Source organism: Hemitrygon akajei, chromosome 7, assembly GCF_048418815.1.
Source record: "Hemitrygon akajei chromosome 7, sHemAka1.3, whole genome shotgun sequence".
Taxonomy (NCBI): Eukaryota; Metazoa; Chordata; class Chondrichthyes; order Myliobatiformes; family Dasyatidae; genus Hemitrygon; species Hemitrygon akajei.
In genome coordinates, this window is record NC_133130.1 from 64,844,096 (window position 1) to 64,869,612 (window position 25,517).

At 39.3% G+C, this 25,517-nt stretch overlaps 1 long non-coding RNA gene across 1 annotated transcript in view; it reads right to left on the reverse strand.

Annotated features, from left to right (window-relative positions):
• LOC140730002 (uncharacterized) overlaps positions 1–23,173 on the reverse strand; it is a 194,263-nt gene extending 171,090 nt beyond the window's left edge. The window contains exon 1 of the long non-coding RNA XR_012099473.1: positions 22,971–23,173. This is a non-coding gene — a long non-coding RNA (uncharacterized lncRNA). The remainder of the gene's footprint in view (positions 1–22,970) is intronic.
• Between the last annotated feature and the right edge of the window lie 2,344 nt (positions 23,174–25,517).

Below are 25,517 nucleotides of genomic sequence, written 5' to 3' on the forward strand. Positions count from 1 at the left end.
GTCTTGAAGAATGTTGTGGTCAATTGTGTCGAAGGAAGAACTTAGAATTAGAACTGAGATTCTGTTGTTATCAGTGCTAAGCATAAGGTCACTGACAATTTTAGTAAGGCCTGTCTCCAAGCTATGGTTTGCTCTAAAACCTGATTGAAACTTTTCTAGAATATTGTTCTCATTCAGAAAGTTGTTGAGCTGGTTGAAAATGACTTCCTCAAGAATCTTGCCAAGGGAGGGAAGATTTGGTATTGGCTTGTGGTTGGCTCCTACCTCCCTATCAAGAATTGGCTTTTTAAACAGAGGTTTGACAACCACAATTTTGAAAGCATCTGGAAAAATTCTAGTTTCAAGGATTGTCAACAAATTGAAAACACTACTAAATAACTCCTTAAAAAGAGTGATAGGGGAAGCAACGAGACAGCAAGTAGATCGTTTGCTCTTTGTTCTGAATTGGAAATACTTATAAATATTGACATGGTTGCCATCTTTTAACATTATCAGTAGCTTAACTCTCCCTAACATAAGTAATTTTCTTGATAAAATGTATTGCAAATTTCTCACATTTTGTGGCAGATGTTTGACTGAGAAGATTATAGGCTGGGACAGATTCAACAGTCAGTTTATATTTGAGAACGATATTCTTGAATCGCCGCTATTCTCTGTAATAATCTTGGGAAATTAGGTTCTTCTTTCAGAGCTTATAGCAAAGTTTAACATAGCAATGTTTTTACCAAGTGATTTTTTTTAACCCTAAGTGGGGCCACTGTGGTTAATATACTTTCCAAGTTATTCTTGAAAGAATCACCCATTTCATTTTCTGAGCAGTTCAGGTCACATGGGTCAGATAAACTAGCCAGCTCAGAGAATTTACGTTGTGTTGCAGCATCAAGAAACTGTTTTTTTTAAACTGTAATTTTTTCATAGTCTCGGTTACAGGCAGGAGTGCATCAAAGTACATAAAATGATCATAGACAGAGAGATATTAATAATAGTTAACCCTTTTGTCATTACTCAGTCGAGAGTATTTCCAGGTTAATGGATGGGCTCAGTGACATGTTGGTTAAGATCTAGGCTGTCTAGTAAATTCATGTGTTCAGCTGCTATAGATTTCACATTTGAGAGATAATTAATATGGATATTGAAATCACCAGTAATGACAATCCTGTCATAGTTCCATATAGAGGATAAAAATTCAGAGAATTCCAAAAGAAAGCAGGTATTGGATTTAAGAGTGCGATAAATGACAGGTAGATGATAAATGTAGGGAACGGGATCTGTACCACAAATTTTGAACGTATGTACCTCAAAGTTAGAAAAATTGTTTGGAGACGGGAGATTGCACCTAAAATGCTCTTTGAACATGATGGTAAGTACGCACCTCGGTCATTGGGCCTTGGTACTCGAAGGTTGTCATAGTCAGGGAGACACAGTTCAGGTAACTGCTTGTATTCATTTGGTTTTATAGGTCTCAGTTAATAACATAAAATCAAGGTCTGTAATGGTAATAAAAGTCTTATTCGAAAGGGATCTCACATTTAAAAGAACTAGCTTAAACAGAATAGCCTGAGGTCTTGCAACAGGGGAGGTAGACTTCTGTAGATGGTGGTTCAACTTTTAATAATAAATTGGCCTAAGAGAAAAAATACAAGGCTTCGTGATAGCATTGTGGATAATGTTCACCTTGGTACACAAATAAATCCCAAGTAAACTCTAAAAACATGGTTGTAGAACATAAGACCATTCACAATACCTTAGCCAAACTATTATTCTTTGATGAAATATGTTTCTGATTTTCTAATGGATCATAGAGGATATATGCCAGGCGCTTTGCTCTGAAGCCACACAAGTAAAAGAAAACTGTAATAATCCTTGAAATGGCCAAGTTAACTTTTCTCAACCAGGTCAGAGATATGGGTACCACAGTTGTTAAAATTCCACACAGGAATACAATCTAGTTTCGGTAAAAAGAGATAAAATAATTCAAAATATTGGTAATGCAAGAATTAAGAACTGTAATTTACATATATTTTCAGTAGTTATTTATGGTTATACCCATGATGCTAGAGTTTAGCCACATCTGTCTTTTTAAAATTGTGATAATCGCTGGATATCTCTTGAGAACCGCATTGCAATCAATCAAACCAAACTACAGAAGGAAGTTTACAGCAGAACCACTACAAAGTTAAGACTGAGTTTGGAGAATAAGATTACAGTCAAAATGATGGTTCTTAATGCCTCTAATTAGCAGTTATGATGGGAAACTGATTGCAGGTGTGCTCAAAATCCAGCTTCTAATTTGAGGAACCACAATTAAATTCTCTATGAACAAGGTCTCAACTAAAAGTGCTTTTCATAGAAATATACAGCACTTGGCATGTAGTCTCCACATAGCCAAACCAACGTGAGTCGAGCTAATCCCATTTCCAAATCTAGTTCCACTTGTACAACAGTCATGCAAATGCTGAACCAAGTTCTTTTTGAATGTAATGAGAATCCTGCTTTCAGGCACTAAGAAACAAAACCTATCACTCTTTGAGTGAAATTGTTTTCCTTCACCTCTTCTGAAATGTTTTTACCAGTTAGTATAGTTCAGCTTCCCAGGAGATTCAGCCTACCTGCTTACCCAGTCCAGAGCTCATATCATTTTTCATGTCTTAATCAAATCTCCCCTCTGTCACCTTTTTTCCAAAGGAAACCACTGCCCAGGCAGTCTTGCCCCACAGTGATAATTTTCCACTCCTGGCAAAATCCTTGCAATTTCTTCTGTTGCTCATGAGCTATGAAATCCATTCTGCAACATAGTTCAAGAACTGTACATATTATTCAAGCCATGACATTTAGAGTGTTTTTATACAATTGTGGAAAGATCTAGCTTTTCTAATATTCTATGCCTGTCACCAAAGAGAACTATTACAAGTGCCTTCTCAAGCAGAAGTCCAGGAAATTGTCAGCAGGTTAGGCAACATCTGTGGAAGGAGAAAGAGTTGATGCTTCAGGTCAAGGATTAGCACTGGGAAATGGAAACGAAAAGTTAGTTTAACTAACAGAGGAGGGGGTGGCTTGCTTTCTATTCAGTGTCTCTAGCAATTTGCTTGCTCTTCTTCCTGGGTTCTAGCATCTGCATTGTTTTGATTATCATTTGCTTTCTAAACTACTTACCTGGAAGTTACTGTGGACGATGATTCCCAAGGTCATTTTGTTTCTCCACACCTCTCAGTATCCTGACTGTTGTTACCATTGATGCTTAATGCATGTTCCCAGAATCTGACACTCTGCATTACTAATACACCAAAAGCATGCCCAATGCTGATCCAATGTGCTTATCATAAGGCAAAGATAGGAAGATAAAGTTGCTTTACTAGCCATAAGAACAGAAATTTAATATTAAAGATATCCCTTTAATCACACCAAAGGTAACAATAAAGGGAAGACAAACACATGACAAAAATAATGAACATTTTCAGTTTTTTAACAGGCACTTGGATTCTTTGAGCTTCATGTGGTGACTGTATATACTTGGTATACAAATTCTACAAATGTCAACTCAAGGTGAATATTACTTTCTTAATTCCCTTTGAAATATTAAAGTAATCTAAATTAGTTACATAGACCAAACAGCCCCTTAGGCTGCACTGACACAAAATTAGATCATAGATGATTTGATCTTTAGTCTCAGCTCCTCTTCTGTGCTCAAACCCATAGCCCTTGATTCCCCTGGAGTACATCTCACCCTCTAATATAGCTAATTAAAGTACAAAAATCTTCACAGAGTATTCCAAGATTTCACTATCCGCAGAAAGGATGTGCTTTCTCATCTCAGTTTTAAGTGGTCAAGCCATTATACAAAGACTCTTTTCCATAGTTCAACACTTCCCCATCAGGGGAAACATCCTTACCCTCAGCGTCTTACATATTTCAATGAGGTCACCTCTCGGTCATATAAAATCCAGAGAGTATTGCCCACATGTAACATTGTCCTCATTCCAGGAATCCATCCGGTGGACCTTTCTCTGCAATGCCTCTCAGGTAAGTTTAACCTTGCTTCACAAAAGTGACCAGAACTGGACACAATACTCCAGATGTAGTCTCACCAAAGTCCTATGCAGATGATGGTAAGCTTGTCTGACCCTTGTTCTCCATGACCCTGGAAATGAAGCCAACATTCCACATGCCTTCCTATTTATCACTGCAGCAGTGTACTAATCTTCAATTTCTAATACTACGATGCTCAACTTTGAACATAAATAATCTAACACCATTTAAATAATTCTGTTTTTTTCTATACTCTGTACAATATGATAACTTTATACTTCCCTTCATTTAACCCTGACTACCATTTTCCCACATTCATTATGCAAACATTTATGTCATTTCCCATCTAACTCTGCAGAATCAGCAAACCTGGGTACATAACATACAGTTGTTCCATGCATGTTATATTCAAATAGCAAAGGCTTAAGCACTAATTCCTAAATCACCCAGGTAACAAATGGGTTCCATTCCATTCAACTGATAAGAAAGAAGAATTCCTCAAAGTGGAGAAAGAGAGGAAGTTGGTTCTGCTGGTTGTAGGAACAAATGCATGTATATGTATGTAGGCATAACCATAAGTCAAATATTTGTAACCCAGGGATGGCCTGCTATTGGAACTGGACAATCTGAAGACAACTTGTTTATTCTTCTCCTTTGTTTTCTGTTTTTCCATACTGATGCACCATCAATAACTCTCGGAGACGTGAGGCGAGATATAGGCTTTTATTGGCTGGAAGAAAGAACAAGCAGCAAGTGACCACCACACAACATCCTGGAGACTGAGGGAGGAGCAGTGCCTCCAATCGCCTTTATACCGGGGTCTGTGGGAGGAGCCACAGGAGCAGTCAGCGGGGGGAGGCGTGTCCAGACAGGTATATGTAGTTCACCACACATACCCTCCACCTCACGAACCCTTACTTTGCATTTTGTAGCACCTTATCAAATGGTTTTCAGAAATTGAAATGCACCATTATTTACTAGTTCACTTTAAGTCATCCTACTCCAGCGAATTAGTTTAGAGCCTTTCATAAAACCACATTGACTCTACCCAACTGTGTTATGCTTTTCTCTGATCCATTATTGTCTTTAATGATGGATTCCAGCATTTTCCTGACAACTGATGTTAAGCTGACTAGTTTCTGTTTCTGCTTTGTCCTTTCTCAAATAGCACATTTGTATTTGCAGCATTACAATCCATCCAGAATCAGAGGAACTTTGGAAAATGACAACCAATATATTCACTTCCTCCTCCACTATCTCTTTTAGAGTCTTTGGCTCTAGGCATTCAGGTCCAAGGGATTTGTTAGTCTTTAATGATGTTAACTTGCAGAGGACTTTTTCTCTGGTAATGCTGGTTTAAAGTTCTTTACTTGTTTGTCCTATTTTGACTAACTTTTAATATCTTCTTCAATTAAAACAGCTCTAAATTATTTTTATCATAGCACTGTTTTTTTGTTACTCCCCACCTGATGAAGGATCTGGAGTCTAAATGTTGGTTATCGCTTTGACCCATAGTGTTCTTCTGGCTGTGTGTATTCTGCTCCAGATCTGAGCATCTGCAAGCTCTTGTGGAACGGCCATTAATTCCCTGATCTTTCTAAGAGGCCAGTCGTTGCATTTTCCTTCTTTTTGTCTATTGATAGTTGCTCTTACAAGCCTTTAAATATTTCCTAACAACTTGCACAAATTGCATTTTCTCACTCTTTATTAGGCAGCTTCTGATGGTTTCTAAACGTTGTCCAATCTTTAGTTCTATTAATTTTCTTAATAACCTTGTAAAGCCTCTGTAATTTTCATCAGCTTCAGATGGATTACACATCACATTAAATCCTTTTATCCCAGTGCAAATATATTCTTTGAAAATAAGGAAATATTAATTTAAATATTTCCACTTTTTAAAAAAATACATTTTCAACCTAATCTCCCAAGTTATTTTGGTGAATACACTCTTTATAACAATGTTTAAGATCTTAGTTTTGGTATTAAGTTTGTCACTCTCAAAATGAATTTGAAAATCTTTAACCTAGATTGCAAATTAGCCTTGTTTCATCACCTAATCTAAAATGGCAAGTTTCCTGGTTGAGTCTACAGCAAGAATGCTCATGAAAGTGCTTTACATAAGTTCATGACTGCATTTACATATTTGGTTACATAACATCACTCACCTCAACAATGAACTGCCTCCACAATCTATAGGCTCACTATCAAGGACTCTAGAACTCACCTTCTCAGTATTAATTATTTACTTTTTTGAATTATTTGCACTAATTGTTTTCTTACACATTAGCTGTTTGTCTGTTATTTACAGTCTTTTTTATAAATTCTATTGTACTTATCTTTCTGAGAACACCTGCAAGAAAATAAATCTCAAGGCAGTATGTACTGATGTATAGATACTTGAATAATAAATTAACTTTAAACATTGAAGTTCTTCCATGCTTATTCCTCATCTCTGCCTACATCCTGAACTATCAGAGCAGCCAGTCCCCTCCATCCCCCTTCCCCATACCCATTATAGCTCTGCATAATTTTTCTGAAATGTCAGATGCTCTCAAATATTCAGTTCCCAACCTTGGTCAAGTTACAACTGTGTTGGCTGTTGAATCAATCAGTACCATTTGCCATTATTTGTTACCCGCTTTTACTTAGCTTAATATGAATGTTTTATACATGTGGGAAATAAAAAGCCAGTAATTTTGACACAGCCATTTATATCTCCTTTGACCTCACTAGCTCTATACATCATTACTGATATACACTCTGCTCTTCTTGTCTTTTCTGCTTCTCAGCATACTGCACTACTGTGCTTACCTTTCTCTTTGAATTGCTGAATTTTCGCTCACCTGAACTCACCCATTTATTGCTTAATGTAAAGCACCAAACATTAGGAAGAAAGCAAATACCTTGGAAATGCTGCTCAAGAAACTTAATAGGGAGAAAAAAAGGAGAAAAAAACCAGAAAGGAGTTAATTTCATGAAGAAATTTATTATTGTCTCATTGTGCCCCATTCTTAATGCATTATATTCTCTAATTCTGCTGGGAGGTGTGGTGGAGACTATAAAACAAATTGTATACATTTCTGTCCTGAACACAAGGCATAGGAGAGGCAATAGACTTTATAGCCCCTCAAGACTATTCTGATATTCAAATGATTATGGCTGTTCTGAGCTTGGCCTCAGCTCTGGTTTCCTGCCCAACTCTTAACTCACCTCTAAACCAAAAATCTGCCTTTCACAGCCTTAAGCATGTTCAATACTTCAGCTTCTCTGGGGTAGAGAATTTCAAAGTTACAGTCTTCTGAGAGAAGAAATTCCTTCTCATCTCAGTCTTAAATTATGAGGTGTATGTTGATGTGAGCCAATGAAATGATTTGTTTCAGTCCAAGACAAGCATATAGAATCGTTTTTATGGTCAATGATTTACGTGATTCAAACAATTAATCTGGAATATTAATGCAAAATAAAGAATACATCAGACTTCCTGACATTGACTTAAACAAGACACATTTTGACATTCTCCCTTTTGCACTATAGATTGCTTGAAGAGTTTACCGTCTAACACACATTTCATTTTAAAAACAGCTTTACCTGTGTCTCTGTTCACGCAAAGAAAATGAACAATTCAACACAATAGTTGCAATGTAACAAGACAATCTAACAAAATGCTCATTACTTCATCTTTTGGAATACATGACTATTGCCAAGTCATTTTATGTTTCAATAACCAAACATCTGCAAATTTATTTTTAAAAAACATTGTGAGCACATCAAATTTCTTAAAACATCAAAACTAATATCTTACCCAAGGCAATACAATGATAAGAAGGCCAATAGGTTCCAACACCAACGTCACTGTAGCTTAAAATCAATTGTTTGATGGAATAACATCCTAATTTCTTATTGTTTTAGGTTTAGGATGCATGCTTTCTAACTCTATTTAAAGATCTCTCCCTTTTTCTGAATACAAAGAATGAGAGTATACAGAGGTCTGCACTTTCTTGTCATAGGATTGTCATTCATTCACTGGAGAAAACAAGATAGATCCTTATGATTTTATTTCAAATTTTCAGAATCTTATTTCCTTTGTTTTCATTGACAACTATATGGTTTAAGTCAGGTTTTAGAAATAAGTCAGATTTCACTGTAGCCAGGCAAATGCTTAGCAGAAAGCCTCCACTATAAAAATGACGAATGCTGCAAATGCCTCAGGTTGGGAGAACTTTCCCTTGCTAAATAATTTTAAAATTCCCAATTCTCCCCTGCCCTTCACAGAGGTGATAATATTGAGGTCAGTGTGTTACTTCTTTAATTCCTCCACCCATACAGTTTGTACATAGGATTCTCTCAAATTAAACTCCATGGATTTGCCTTTAATTCTTACTCTATTTAAAAAGAAGTCTAATAATGACTTTTCTGTAAATGTACTCCTTCGAGAATCTCTCTTCCTCTCAGTCCCAATATGCCAATTAAGGAAAATCTGTAGTTTTCTCTTTCCCAGCTCATAACCTGAGTTGACATTCCAGACAAAGTGCTCCATTGTCAGAGTTATCATCTTTTGGATATGATATTAAGTCTATGTCTGTTTCCAATAATTCCAATGTCTATAAAAAATGCTTGCAATTCTATTCAGTAAAAGCAACAAGTTCTCCCAGAGTTTGTCATCTAATTATACAAAAAGTAGGTGAATTACCTGTCACATTATGCTGTTTATGGGAACTATTAAGCAAATTCACGTATATTGCATCAGACTACATTCAGGCAAGTACAATGGAATATGCACTCAGTGGCCACTGTACCTAATATAGTGGCCACTGAGTGTACGTTCGTGGTCTTCTGCTGCTGTAGCCCATCAGCTTCAAGGTTTGACATGTTGTGCTTTCAGAGTGCTCTTCTGTACATCACTGTTTAACGTGTGGTTATTTGACTTACTGGCGTTGTCCTCTCAGCTTGAACCAGGTTGCCCATTCTCTTCTGACTTCTAACAAAGCGTTTTTACCCACAGAACTGAAGCTCGCTGGATGTTTTTGTTTCATGGACTGGTTGCTGAAAACTCCAGAGACAGTTATGTGTGAAAATCCCAGGAGATCATCTGTCTCTGAGATATTCAAACCACCATGAGTGGCACCAACAATCATTCCATGGTCAAAGTCACTTAGACCACATTTATTCCTCATTCTGATGTTTGGTCTAAACAACAACTGAACCTTGTGACCATGTCTGTATGTTTTTATGCATTGAATTGCTATCACGTGATCGGCTGGTTAGATTTTGCATTAATAACCAGCTATACAAGGGTACCTAATAAAATGGCTACCGAGTGTATCTAATAAGACATGATGCAGTTGGAAATCTTCTTCACGTATTTATATGTGATTTGTATCTCCAGCAGGAAAGATGTACTGTGGAGGGAGCAGACTGTGGCCAATGGCCAATAGAAAGGTATAAATGGGCTCTGCCGACCCCAATCAGATTTGCAGAGGAAGGCTCCATTTCTTTCTCCTCTTGCATAGGCTGAAATGCCATCTGAGATCATAACAGATAAATTAACACTATTGCTGCACAGATCTAAGAGCCCAGATTCAATCCCAACCACAGTTGCTGTTTAGTAGAGTTTCTTCCTGTGACTGTGTGGGTTTCTTCTATATTCTCCAGTTTCCTCCCACATCCCAAGGACATTCTAGAAATCCACTGGTTATTGTAAATTACCCATTGGTGTAGTTTTGTGGCAAAAAAAAATCAACGGGGAGCTTTTGCAACACACACGCAGTGCTGGAGAAACCCAGCAGGCCAGGCGTCATCCATGGGAAATAGTAAACAGTCGAGGGTTCGGGCCGAGACCTTTCACTTGGACTGGAGAAAAAGATGAGGTCAGAGTAAGAAGGTGGGGGAAGGAAGGAAGAAGTGCCAGATGATAAGTGAAACTGGGAGAGGGGAAGGGGGTGAAGTAAAGAGCTGGGAATTCAATTGGTGAAAGAGTCAAAGGGCTGGAAAAGGGGGGATCCAAAAGGAGAGAATAGAAGACCATGGAAAAAAGGGAAGAGAGAGGAGCACACGTAAGGAGATAAGGTGAGAGAGAAACAGGAATGGGAGATGGTGAAGGTGGGGTGGGGGGTGGAGGGCTGTTGTTAATTATGAGAAGTTTGAGAAATCACTCTTCATGCCATCAGGTTGGAGGCTACTTTGACTTTGGAAGGAGTTGGCCAAAGTAAATTGGAAGAAGCTTCTGGCAGGGATGTCAGCAGAGCAACAACGGCATGTGTTTCTGGGAAAAATGTGGAAGGTGCAGGACATGTGTATTACAAAAATGAAGAAATACTCAAATGGTTAAATGGTACAACCGTGGCTGACAAGGGAAGTCAAAGCGATTGTAATTACAAAAGAAAGGGCATACAACTAAGGAAAAATTAGTGGGAAGATAGAGTATTATGAAGTTTTTAAAAACCTACAGAGAGCAACTAAAATAAATCAGAAAGGAAAAGATGAAATTTGAAAGCAAGCTAGCAAATAATATCAAAGTGGATAGTATAAGTTTTTTTAAGTATGTTAAAAAATAAAAGAGAAATGAGAGTGAAAATGAGACCGCTAGAAAATGAGGCAGGAGAAATAATAACAGGGGACAAAGAGATGGCTGATGAACTGAAGTATTTTGCATCAGTCTTCACTGTGGAGGACACTAGCAGTACGCCTGATGTTGTAGTGTGTGAAAGAAGAGAAGTGGGTGCAGTTACTGTTACAAGAGACAGGATGCTCAAAAAGCTGAAAGACCTAAAGGCACACAAATCACCCAGACCAGAGGAACAGCACCCTAGGGTTCTGAAAGAGGTAGCATTAGAGATTGTGGCAGCATTAGAAATGATTTTTCAAAAATAATTCGACCCTGGCATGGTGCCAGAGGACTGGACAATTGCATATGTTACTCTACTTTTTAAGAAAGGAGGGAGGCAGCAGTAAGGAAATTATAGACCAGTTAGCCTGATCTCAGTGGTTGGGAAGATGTTAGAGTCAATTGTCAAGGATGAGGTGATGGAGTACTTGGTGACACGGGTCAAGATAGGACAAAGTCAGCATGGTTTCCTTCAGGAAAAACCCTACCTGACAAACCTGTTGGAATTCTTTGAGGAGATTAGAAGTAGGATAGATAAAGGAGATGTAGTGGATGTTGTATATTTGGACTTTCAGAAGGCCTTTGACAAGGTACCACACGTGAGGCTGCTTACCAAGTTAAGAGCCCATGGTATTACAGGAAAGTTACTAACATGGTTAGAGCATTGGCTGATTGGTAGGAGACAGCAAGTGGTAATAAAAGGATCCTTTCCTGGTTGGCTGCTAGTGACTAGTGGTGTTCTGCAGGGGTCAGAGTTGGGACCACTTTTTTTATGCTGTATATAAATGATTTAGATGATGGAATAGATGGCTTTGTTGCCAAGTTTGCAGATGATACAAAGATTGGTGGAGGGGCAGGTAGTGTTGAGGAAACAGATAGGATGCAGAAGGACTTAGATTAGGAAAATGGGCAAGAAAATGGCAAATGAAATACAATGTTGGAAAATGCATGGCCATGCACTTTGGAAGTAGAAATACATATGCAGACTATTTTCTAAACAGGGAGAAAATCCAAGAATCTGAGATGCAGAGGGACTGGGGAGTCCTTATGTAGAACACCCCAAAGGTTAACATCAGGATACCAGAGCAGGGATCCAATCACAGACCCAGCACTGTGCACACAGTGAGATTAATTGAGTAACAAAACCCAAGGTGCAAACAAATTCAGCGTCAAAACTCAGGCAGAGATCAAAACATCCAGAGAGATCCAAAGACCAGAATCAGGAGACAGCCAGACATGCTGGAAAGGCTCAGCAAAATTCACTGGCACAATCTGGCAACAAACAGGAGAAAACACAGGACTGAAATACACTGAGCAATAAACAGAGAGGCAGATGATAGGTGGAGCACAATGAGACACAGGTGGCAGCAATACAGGTAATGATGAGAGATGGAGTTCTCAGTAATACAAGGGCCGGAGTAGAGCAGGAGCGGGGACCGGAGCACATGGCAACACAAAACCACAAACTGACAGCTAGGGGGAAAACACACAAAAAGACGGAGTTCAACTGGAGGTACTGACGTTAACTTGCAAGTTGAGTCAGTGGTGAGGAAGGCAAATGTCACGTTTGCATTCATTTTAAGAGGTCTAGAATACAAGAGCAAGGACGTGATGCTGAGGCTTTATAAGGCACTGGTGAGGCCTCACCTTCAGTATTGTGAACAGTTTGGGCCCCTCATCTTAGAAAAGAAATGCTCGTATTGGAGATTTCTAGAGGAGGTTCACAAGGATGATTCCAGGAATAAAAGGGTTATCATACGAAGATCCTTTGATGGCGCTGGGTCTGTACTCGCTGGAATTCAGAAGGATGGGGGGTTGGAAATCTCATTGAAATCTTTTGAATGTTGAAAGGTCTAGACAGAGTAGATGTGGAAAGAATGTTTCCCATGGTGGGAGAGTCTAGGACAATAGGGCATAGCCTCAGGATGGAGGGGCGCCCTTTCTAGAAACTTTTTTAGCCAAGAGTGGTGAATTTGCGGAATTTGTTGTCACATACAGCTGTGGAGGCCAGGTCGTTGGGTATAGTTAAGGCAGAGATTGATAGGTTCTTGATTGGACATGTCACCAAATGTTACGGGGAGAAGGCCGGAACTGGGGTTGAGGAGGGGATAGAAAAAAACGATCAGCCGTGATTGAATGGTGGAGCAGACTTTATGGGCCAGATGGCCTAATTCTGCTCCTATGTCTTATGGTCTACCCAGACGGAATCTAAAGTGTTGCTCCTCCAACAGGAGTATGGCCTCATTCTGGCAGTAGAGGAGACCATGGACTGACATGTCAGAATAGGAATGGAATGTAGAACTGGAATGGTTGGCCATCAGGAGATTCCACTTTTCCTGGCGGACAGAGCGTAAGTGCTCGGCGAAGCAGTCTTCCAATCTACATCAGGCCTCACTGATGTACACAAGGCCACACGAGGAGCAGCAGATAGAGAAGATGACCCAAACAGACTCACAGGTGAAGTGTTGCCTCACCTGGAAGGACCGTTTCGGACCCTGAATGGTAGGGAGGGAGGTGGTGTAGGGGCAGGTGTGGCATTTCAGAATCAGAATCAGGTTTATTATCACTGGCATGTGACGTGAAATTTGTTAACTTAGCAGCAGCTGTTTAATGCAATGCATAATCTAGCAGAGAGAGAAAAAAAAAAGTAAAATAAAACAATAATAAACAAACAAGTAAATCAATTACGTATATCAAATAAATTTAAAAGAATGTGCAAAACAGAAATACTGTCTATTAAAAAAAGTGAGGTAGTGTCCAAAGTTTCAATGGCCATTTAGGAATCAGATGGCAGAGGGGAAGAAGCTGTTCCTGAATCACTGAGTGTGTGCCTTCAGGCTTCTGTACCTCCTACCTGATGGTAACAGTGAGAAAAGGGCATGCCCTGGGTGCTGGAGGTCCTTGATAATTTATAGTAGGCATCAGTAGATAGACTGTCCCCAGAGACAGAGAGATTGAGAAAGGGGAGGAAGGTGTCGGAAATGGATCAGGTAAATTTGAGGGCACGGTGGAAGATGGAGGTAAAGCTGATGAAGTTACGAGCTCAACATGGGTGCAGGAAGCAGCACCAATGCAGTCATCAACTTAGCACAGGAAACACTGGGGAGTGATACCAGTGTAGGCTTGGGACATAGACTGTTCTATGTAGCCAACAAAAAGGCAGGCATAGCTGAGACCCATGTGAGTGCCCACGGCTACACCTTTAGTTTGGGGGGGATAAAGGAGCCAAAGGAGAGATTATTGAGAGCAAGGACCAGCTCTGGCAGACAAAGGAGAGTGGTGGGAGAGGAGAACTGTTTGGGTCTGTTGTCTAGAAAGAAGCAGAGAGATTTAAGGCCCTCCTGATGGGGGATAGAGATGTATCAGGACTGGACATCCATGGTGAAAATGAGAGGACCAGTGTCAGGAAACCTGAAGTCATTGAAAAGATCCAGAGCATGTGAAGTATCATGGATGTAGGTAGGAAGGGATTGAACAGAGTTCAAGTATGCAGATACAAGTTCAATGAAGCAGGAACAAGCAGAAATAATGGATCTACTTCAACAGGCAGGTTTGTGAATCTTGTGCAGGAGGTAGAAATGGGAGGTGTGGGGTAAAAGAACTATGAAGTTGGTGGCAGTGGATGGGAGATCACCAGAGTTAATAAGGTCAGTGATGGTGTGGGTGACAATGGCCTGGTGCTCCCCAGTGTGGTACTGTTCGAGGGGTAAGTAAGAGGAGGTGTCTGAAAGTTGATACTTGGCCTCAGCAAGGTGTAGCCATGGGCAAGCACATGGGTCAGTTCACCAGCCTACTACAGCATCCCCCTTATCTGCAGGTTTGGTGAAATTAGGATTAGTGTGGGGAGAGTGGAGAGTGGAGCATTCGGAACGAGTAAGGTTTGAATCAGAGAGAGGAGTGGTATAGTCAAGATGGTTGAAATCCCATTGGCAGTTGGCAATGAAAAGATCCAGAGCAGGCAGAAGACCAGAGTGGTGTGTCCAGGAAGAGGAGAAGGGGTCATCAATGCAGACCAGAGCGTTCTTGCCAAAGTAGTAAGCATAGAGACGGAGGTGGTGGAAGAAGACTTCAGCGTCATGGCAGACGTGGAACTCACTGAAGTGCGGCCGCAGGGGAACAAAGGTGAGGCCCTTACCAAGGACAGAACGTTCTGTCTCCCAAAGGGGATGGTCAAAGAGAATTGTGAAGACACGGCACAGATGAGAGCTGGGATCGGGTGGGGAAAAGGGTTGGTAGAGTCTGAGGAGAGGGGAGGGTTAGGGTTCTCAGGGAAAGTAGGGTGGGAGGAAGATGGAATCTCCAAAGACCCAAGAGCTGTTGGTGGGACCTGAGAGGCACATGATTGCAGAGTGATGTGGGGGGGTGGGGAGAAGCTGGGGTTTCAGTGGCAGCGCGTAAAGGGGAGAATTTGTGAGACAGAATAAACTGTATGGGTACAGATGGGGGGGGAAAGGAACTTACAGGAAGGGTTCCAGGAGGTAAAATGGACACTGTGGCTAAATAGTCTCCATCTGTGTTGTTATCTATCTGAAGAAATACCTATCACTCCCTAGAAGAAGAGTTTTCTGCTGAACCTGGTGGTCAGTCATTACCCTCAGGAAGTCACAATTACCCTCAGTTTTTGTCTCTGACTCCTTCCAGAATGTTCCTAGAAACACAATGAAATTCTCCCGTTTGGCTGCACGAGGCCCAAACAGGTAACACATGCTTGTCTGCCAGAAACCGATATCTGTAGGACTCCTCTGCAAGAGGAGTAGCAAAGTTGATGCAGCACATGGATATATCCCTGACTGGCTGTGTTACCAACTCAGTGGACATCATAATCCATGCATCTTCAAATCAACCAATAGCTTTCAACACCCAGAAGAATTTCTTTCCCTCCATAGACAGCAGGTGTGAAAACACAAGGAGAGATTTTTCCAGCTTCTTGCCAGATTCTAGAAAAGGAAAAGTTTTAAAGGATATTTTAAGAGAAGAAAGATGCATATAAGGATGGCTAAGCTATGTCATTGGATCTGGCTGGCAGGTTTTTAATATTGAAATAGCATTTCTTATTTACCAGTGCCTTAAAATGAGAAGCTTGTGTTGTTGCTTCAGTTCGAACATCAAGCACTTTGCTTTTATCTGAATATGTGCCATTATTTTCTTGCTTTTGCCAATTGAATAGTCAGTTACCTTAGGCAACTGTTAACAAACAACCATTGATTAGACATGTTTCCCCATGTACTATGTAGTACACCTGACATCTCCTCTTCCTGTATTTTCAGGCAGCCCTACCTGAGGATGGCACTAAAGGACTCAGTCCTTTCCCTGCCTTTTCTCAGTAAGTGTTTATAGGTCCTTTCTAAGGAATACAGCTCCTTGGCTTAGAAATATCTTGCAGCATAATTTCTTTGATGGAAGTGCAACAGAAAAAAGCAGAAATTAGACTAGGCGCCATATACAGTAGATTTCAACCTAATATTATGCCTTCCAACAACCTCTTAGTATAGTTTATGTTGAGATGAATATCAACACAGACTTTAATAAAGGATCTTGTATCAATGCTCTAAGTGGTAGCAGTTTTGTAAAAATCAGATGTACCAAGACAGCAGACTGGGTTTGATACTTAATGTTGGTGTTAATATTTAAATTCAATCCCTTCAAAGAACAGACCAAAATGTGCCACTTTCGTTTCTTGAACACTTTTCTGCAGCCAGAGAGCTATAGCATCATGATATATGTATGATAAGGTCTAAATTGGGAACTACTCCTGACCCTGAAATGTCCACCCAGATTATTGATGCATATTTCTGGGTAGTATTCTATCATACTACTTACAATTCCAAAATTAGAACATTTACACTCCTGCCCTAATAATCTGTTGCAGGTCTTTATGATCTGCAATGCCAACAAATTATTAATCACTAGCAGACAAGCCCTTAATCCCAGAAATTTTCAGCTGTTGGAAGTTTGCCTACAATAAATCAATGAGAGTGAACCTGGTGAACACACAAGTAAACAATGAATGACTGTCTAATGGATTGCCTGATCTTGCAAACTACCAGAAAATGCAGACAATTGTGTGCACTTAGGTATGTCTATCTTTTTATAAACAAAAAGAAAAGTGCTGTTAACATGACTCATGATTTGCTCATGGAAATACAGTAGTTAGTTCCTCTCCATGCCTTGTGATTCATCAGGTGGCAATCTCGCCATTTCTCTAGCATTTTGCCTGTTTGGCACTGACACCTAGTGCAGATGATGAGCTACCTTCATAAAATGCTTTCAACAATTGCATCTTCCAGATCTTAATTTTCATTATAACATTCAAGATTATTGCAGGTATCTTCAAATTCTTCATAGTTTCCAACTTGTTGAACAAGTGAAATCATTTCATTTTCACTTCCAGCCATTTATGGCATCTCCAAGCCTGAACGTTTAAAACCACAGTGAGCAAAACAGTTCTGAATTGTCTTACTGCTTATTTCTCACCAACTATCAGTGACAAAAATCAGTACAAACACATGCAACTGACGCTATTTAAAAACTGTTCTCACTAATCATGGTGCAGTATCTAATGGCCACACAAGTGAAGCAACGAATGCTGGTTAAAAACTGTTCAGCAACAATTAAGCAGCATAGTATCCTAAATGAACAAAGAAAATCCCAACTATTTTCTCGATGTTTTTGTTCTTTAAGAGCTGGCTTAAATGAGCAGCTGCCTCAATTTCCTGATTGCTCCATTAACCGGAATACACTGTGTATCGTAACTATATACATACTTTAATAATAAAGTTACTTTGATTGTGTGAAACAATGAACTTCAACGGAACCAGATTTCAGAAGTGAAGTTCAACACATATTATTATGTCATCCATTCAAGGGATATAATAATGAAGAAAAAATATTAATCCCAATTTTTTTTAAAAATGTGTTTAGCAAACCAAAAGACCTGATTCCACTCAAAAGTAATCACATAATTCAACCCTTGAACACCAGCAAAATTCTGGAAGCCCCATTTAATAAAAAGAGATTTGACTTAGTTAATCATCATAAACCAGTTAGTGGCTTTGGAGATGTGCCTTTGGGAGAAAATTCAGACATACTTTGAAAATCTATTAATCTACATAGAGCACATTTCTTAGTGTTAAATATTACCTCTTCTCCTTATTCACTACTCTAAGATCTTTTTCATCCAGTTCAAGGAGAGTTCCTGAAATCCCTACCACAGAATGTTTCAGTGCATTTCCCATTATAAATCACAAATTAGATCTAAGAGTTCTAGTGTTATTGACACAAACAATTATTCTGCCATTTTAATGGGATTGTGCCAGAATGAGATAACTAAAGCTCAACAGTTGAGATCATTTTTCAATAATGAAAATTCAGCAGAGCAAATTGTAACAGCCAGCATCCCAACTACTTCAGTATTTTGCATGTATTGAAAAGGCAGTGGAACAGGAATAAGGATTGATAAAGAGATAAGTCTAAGAATTGCAAGATGGTGAACCAAATAGAGTTTGAGATAAACTTTGATAAAAATTAGCATAGGGATTTGGAATGGAAAAGGGATAAGGATGGGATTAAAGATAAGGATAGAAACAAGGATACAAACAGGATTAATAGAACAGAGGCATTGACCTGTACATAGATGTATAACAATACGGAGATTAGATAAACCAGGCAACTGACTGATTTACAGTGTGGTAGGCTGCAAGCACATTTAATTGAGTAAAATCCTCATAAAAAATGCTTGGTCTTTCAGGTTGTGAAAGTTGTCAGAGGTACAAGAGGCTACGTTGTCTCTGGTGACTGCCGTTGGCCATGAAGTATAGCAGGAATAATCTACGCATGTTATGCAAAGCTCATTTTTAATTAACTATATTCCAAATACTCTTTAGCACCAGGAAAGGTGGAAAATATGAAAGGAGATTGATGGGGTTTCCTCTTGCCTGCTGATTCTTCTGGGATCAGCTGATTTTTTCCAACTGTTTTAATGTTTGATGGTTAAATATTTTATTGTAACCACCAGCTGAACCTGCCTCTTGAAAGCATATGCTTAGACTGAACTATATTTAATTTAGCATAAAAACAATGATTGAACTGTAGTAGGTGTGCAAGAGGTAGCATTGAATTGAAAAGCTAACTTTCGAGCAAAATTGTCGTGTCTACACAGAAGGGCAAGAGAAAGTGATGCGTGCAGTGGTATTACACAAACACATTACTTCCTACCTCAGCCCATGTTTGAAAAAAATCTAAAACTGTGTCATATTTGTGCCTGGATGAAGAAAATTAGTCCCCAGGTAGCCTCAGGCAAGTTAAATCTTTCTCAGGGAAATTAAAACAGCTCACAAAAGGTCTAAGAGATTGTGATCTGTTGAGGCAGAGGAAAAGTGCAAATTATATCAGATGCTGGTGGCTAAAAATAAATAGTAAAACAGAGGAGAGTGGCACCAAATGCTAGTGACAGAGGTCAGTTAATGTAAATGAGTGTAACCCTTTGAGTACATAGAATTGTCAATTGGTACTACAGGCAAATGTCACAAAACTAGCATCCATCTATCTATTGATCTTTTCTTTTAGCTCTGCCATATTGTGAACAAATTAACATGATCATTAAAACACTATGTAGGAAGATTACGTGCTGTGTGAACTTGCTCATGAATATTTTGCTGTATTCACTCTTCATCTGCTTTATTATTGTTCGTCAACCTTCAGTGCCCTCTCCGCATGTCACTGAAAGACATACTTTGAAACAAACAGGGAAAATTTGGAACTTGTATAGTGAATAGAACCCTGAGTATTTATCTTCATTGTGAACTCTAATGGCACACCAGTCAGATAAGCATGCTTGTGTCCAAACTTCTCAAATTCACCCCAGCCACCTGGCCTTACACTCATCAAATAGAAGTCAGATATTTAACACTGGCCTTAGAATTACTCCTATCTTACTGTAACAAGACAAAGGGAATAAAATTTAACAGTATAACAGGTAGACCAGACAACAGTTGGATTGCATTTAAATGATTTCAGAAAGTGGTGGTGTACAGTCAGGAAAGTTTGAGAACTGCAGCAAATTGTTTTAATGAAATAGAAATGAAATTGTAATGCTACAGATATCTATGTGGTGATCTTTCTTCTGGTAGGGATGAAAGGTATAGGGAAAATTCAGAGAAAGTGGCTAAATAGAGAGTGCAGAAACCTAAACTGAATATTTGGCCACATCTGGACCTGCTGATAGCACCTCTACTTCAAGTCTGTGGAGATTCAGCACGACATCAAAAACCTTGACAAACTTCTATAGATGTGAGGTGGAAAGTATTACAGCCCTGTATGGGAGTACCAATGCCTTTGAGTGGAACAATCCTACAAATGGTAAGATTCAGCCCAATACATCACAGGTAAAGCCCTCCCAACCATTGAGTACATCTACATGAAACGCTGTCATAGGATAAAAGCATCCATTGTCAAAGATCCTCAAAACCCAGGCCATGCTCTTTTCTTGCTGCTGCCATCAGGTAGAAGGTACAAAGGCCTCAGGATTCACACCACCAGGTTCATGGATGTTACTACTCCTCAACCATCAGGCTCTTGAAGAAAAAGTGGGATAGCTACACTTATTTAAGCACTCCATTATATTGCTATTTCATGCTTGTTGTTTATTGCTATTTATTTACAGATCCTGATGTTTACAGTTAACAGTCAGTGTTCTATAGATAGACTTGCTAAGTGTGCCCACAGAAAAATAATCTCAGGGTTGTATGTGGTGACATGTATGTAATCTGATAATACATTTGACTTTGAACTTTGAACGACAGTCATTTATTGAGATGTTCCCACAACCATTGATCTTATTTTAAGGACTCTCCATCTTTTTATTTCATATTCTTGTTATTTATTGCTATTTATTTATATGTGCATTTGCACAGTCTTCTATGCTCTTGTTCTTTCAATGATCCTAGTTACAGATACAATTCTACAGATTTGTTGAGTATACCCGCAGGAAAATAATCTCGGGGTTATATGTGGTGACATGTACGTACTCTGATAATGAATTTTACTTTGAATTTGAAGCAAGCTTTAGCTCTTTTCTTATGTAAAAGGCATACTCAAGATTCAAACAGATGTTGGTCTTCAACTGAATTAAGAGCTATTGCAGTATTTCATGCACTGGGAATTTGCTCAATTGTTATGATGTTAATGTTTGGTCTTTTGATTGCAGGCATAATCAAGATCAAAACCAGCCACCAAAGAATATCTATTCCAGGAATTCAATTCAACAAAAGACCACTGGAAGATAATGCAGAACCCAACGGGTTGGCAGGTTGAGTCTTAAAATAAGACTCCACATTCCACATCACACTGGCCACTTGCACAAGAAGAGAATGCTGCAGCTACAAGCTGTCTGGAAAGGTACAAGTGCAACAAGTCATTACCAAGGTGAGAAGGGAGAAAATGGCTGAGATTTTACAAATGTTTGTAAAAGGAATGCGCAGAAGAAACGTCTCTACATTTCAGAAATTGTTGTATAACTGTTTAAGTTACAGAACAAGATGTCCTGAGCAGTAATTATTGTCAATGATATTGCACACCAAGCATGCACACTGCACGTTGCTCTGTCCAAAGGAATCTTGCTGCCTATGAGGGAAAGGGGATCAGATAAGAACTGTAGCGATATAGGCCTGCTACCCAAAACGACAGGAGAATAATTCTGCTTATAATTGCTGTACAAACTTTAAAATTGTAGACGGTAACATTCCAGTGGTGTCCAATGTGAACTCACACCAAGTTATTCATTGCTCCACACTGCTCAGAATCCAGCCGTTAACTTCAAACTCTGCTTCTAATTTGATCATTTCACATCCTTCCAGATTGAACTCCTTGAAGCAGAATGCTGAAGGGGTTAATCACACAGAGGTTTATAAAAGCATGAGGGCATAGATAACAGATGTATCCAATAGAGGAGTACAGCCTCAGAATAGGTGTTGAATCAACAGAATTCATTGCACAGATGGATGTGGAGACCGTCTCTGGGTATATTTAAAGTGGAAGTTGATAGGTTCTTGATTAGCAAGGTCATCAAAGATTACAAGGAGGAGAATAAGGTTGAGAGAAAAATAAGTCAGCCATGATCAAATGGCAGAGTAGACTTGATGGGCCAAATGGCCCAATTCTGTTCCTATGTGCTATAGGCTTATGATAAAAATAGTTAGTCTTTTTTTTCCCCAGGATAGGGGTTTACACAACTAGAGTACATAGCTTTAAAGTGAGAGGGAAAAGATTTAAAAGGCATGTGAGGGAGAACTTTTGCATGCATTGGATAGGTAAGTATATGAAGCAAGCTGCCAGAGGAGGTGGTAGAGGTGGTACAATAATGACACCTAAAAGTCATTTGAATAGTTAAGATGGATAAGAAAAGTTTAGAGGGAGACGGGCCAAACACAGACAAATGTGACCACCTCAGTTAGGGAATCTGGTCAGCGCAGACAAGCTGGGCTGAAAGGCCTGTTTCTGTGCTCTGTAACTCCATGACTCTAGTGCCTTTTGCAACATGTAATGGGAGCTGTTGGCAGGCATTTGTGCCAAGTTGTCTTATATAGAGAAAGTGCAGTACATAGGCGTATTCAGGTGGATGGCCAAAACACTACACTGGATCAGCACTCTGTGGTGTTATGGTAAACTAAGGCACAGTACAGTAATTGCCCCTCTTCTGAGCTCTATCGTGGAAAGAGATTACCAGATGAACAGTGGAAAAGATTCAAGGATGTTCTCAAAGCCCCTTCAGAAAAGTGCCACATCCCCACCATCTCATGGGAGATCCTGGGCTATGACTACTCAAAATGGAGAAGGAGCATTTGGAAGGTCACTAGGAGTCTTCAAGGCAAACACTTTAGAAGCAAAGCACCACCTCTTAATAACCCACCCATATGTCTCGTCGAGCACCTCCTCACCAACATGTGACAGTCTGCAGGAACCACACTGGCCTCATCAGCCACCTCAGAACCCACAGGAGTGGAGCTGAATCAAGTCATTCTCTTCTGTGAGGAACTGTCGTAAGAGAAATATAACCACTGTTGACAGTATAAAAAGACATAATTCTGAGTCATCCCCTTTGGATTAAGTTGATATTCTCATGTGTCACAGACAGTGACATAAAAATAACCGTAAAGAATAGCTGTTGTAGAGAAGCTTTTGATTCCTAACACCTACAGTTTTAACACCAGACTTCCACTCTGGAAATCAGAAAAAAATACCTTTTACAAATAATCCTTGTAAATGGAGCAATTCAAGGTAAAAGTTGAAAATGTTATTTCTTCCCTTTGAATGTTTAAATGAATAATGATAACTCACAACTTACTATTTTACTGATTTCTGTTTGGTGAACAAAGGTGGAAACAAGCTGATATCATTCTTTTCCTTCATTTACCAGTAAAATCGAATGGAGGCCGCCTGCGATTGTTTGTCTCCTTTCAGGTATCTGATGACTGAAGCACTCCCAACTGTAATATAGGAACCCAAAAGTCCAGTCCTATGAAAACAGAGAAATAGGTTACCCGAGTCCTATAGTAATTGAAGTGGCTACAGAATCAATTTGGTCCTGGAGCTTCTTATTCACAGCCAAGCAACTGAAAGTTCTCAAGAGTCAAAAGATGAAGAAATTTTACAGGCTTCATGAAGAAAGCAGAACACCTGACCTGCTTAGTGGCACAATTAATCTTGTTTAACATTTGATCTATGAAGGCCATTAAAACTTTGCATTATTCTGTTGCAAAAAGTGTATTATTAATGTTTGTCAATGGCAGGATTATCACATAGGGAAGTCTACAACTGTACTGCAAGTGAATACACTAACAAAATATAATTTCACAAACTACAATAGTTCTCTTTAGTTTGAGTTGCAACTCTGACCTCTGAGAAACAACTCTCCTTTCTCTGGGAACTGTTCCAATTCATCAAAAAAAAACAAAACATTTTTTTTCCCCCAATAGCTACCAGATACCCTTGCTGCTTTAGATCAGGACCTTGGCAACACAATTATGATTTGCAAGTTGTTCAATGCACAATAAAATATTTAAAGCCTGGCTCCATTCAGTCATTGACTCTTCCTGGACCTGCAAAAACTTTCACCTAGTCCCACAGTTTACTGATTAATTGTACTTTGCAAGCAGTCCAGGAAAACTTTTGCCAATTCTTGTCTGGACCTTAGCCACACATATGCCCAGATCTGATGTGATCTGTGGGCAACTGCAAGATTAAGAAGAAATGGGGGCTTCAAAATATTTTAGCACTAAAAATGTTCTTTTCTGACCATCAAAAACGCATGGCAAGAGGAGCCATACAATGAGGGAGAACAGATTCACTTATGGCTGGTTCTTTGCTGTATAACCTGTGGAACTTATCTTAACCTCACAGTAACTCAAATTCAATAGGTAAGAACAGATCAAATATCAAGTCTTTCTGTAAAAACCTTTTGGCAAATGTCGTTCTATATGATGTAATAATTCAGCAATCATTTGAAGGATTCATTTTGAAAACTACAGTATGTTATAAGCAAACTGCATCACAACAAGGAGATTTGAATACACATGTTAAATAGGGCGTTGTAAGGAACGTTCATTATAAAAATCATGGCAAATTAAGAATATTTAAATAAAATATATTTCTCTTTGTGATTGATCATTATGTTCGCTCAGAAAGTATACTCAAGATCATCAGCTCACATTTTTACATGCACTGAGGTTACTACTTCAAAGTCTCCAAGAGCATCAACAGAAATCCAAACTAATAGCAGCAAACAAATAAACCTGTGCTCCAATGGAAAATTTGCTACCTTCTTCAGTGAAGAACCGTTTTTGGGCCTTTCCACAATTTCTTAACTAAACCAGAAATAAAGCCAGAATCACTGTAAATTTCTTGATTAATAATAAATGGAAAAACGGCTGGGACTAATTGTGACTTTGTACAATTATGCAAAATCAGGTCAGCAGTCCATTTAACTTCTCCCAAACCTTAGTTTCATTGAAGTCGATAAAACTCTGTCAGGAAATGTAGAGGAGGCTTAACCCAAAAGCAGAGCAGCAGAGGTGATTCATCAATGAACAATAATAATGGACTGCAAAAATAACAAGCCACCAGGAGTCACAACAAGAAAGAGAGAAGAAATTAAACAGGCAACAATGTAAATGAAGGCTAGGAGCAATTGGTTGAGGCTAGCTAGTTTGATAGGTGAATTGAACCCCTGAATGGCAAAAGCTAGTGCTGTAAAGCAACGTGCTAATAAAGGGCTGAAAACACTAAAGTGAAATGAACCCTGTGCATTTCTACACAAACCACCGGTTCCATGTACTCCATGCCCTGTTCTCTTAGACTCGTTCCTTTTGCTGTCAACACACTATTATCATGGATGTCTCAGGTCAGATGCATTCACCCTATGTAGATTATGGGGTGTTAAGAGGGAAGTGGTACCTAGTAATTGGGAGAGGGAGACAGAGGTAGGGGTGACACCATCATTCTAATGAGGCTGAGGAGGCAGCTTCAACCAGAATGGGGAGCACACAATGCTGGAAGAATGCATGTCCCAAGAACATAATACCCACAACACAGGGGTCTGACATAACACATAATTGAGTTCAAATGTTCACTTGGAGCCATGGATAGGGAGGTCTATTTTTGCTGTAGACATTATTGGAATGTGTGGATCGCAGATTTGTTGGACTCATGACAAATCTCCAGCTAGGAAGCAGCCAGGGACCAGATAGTTCCTTCCTCTCCACAGAAACACAGACTACATCCCACAGGCAGTAGCTCACTATGCACAAGTGATGCCAGCTTCATATCATGTAGCTAGAATGCATGGTGTTTAAATTCAGGATCTCATCACCTCATGGCTACCATTGACTATTTA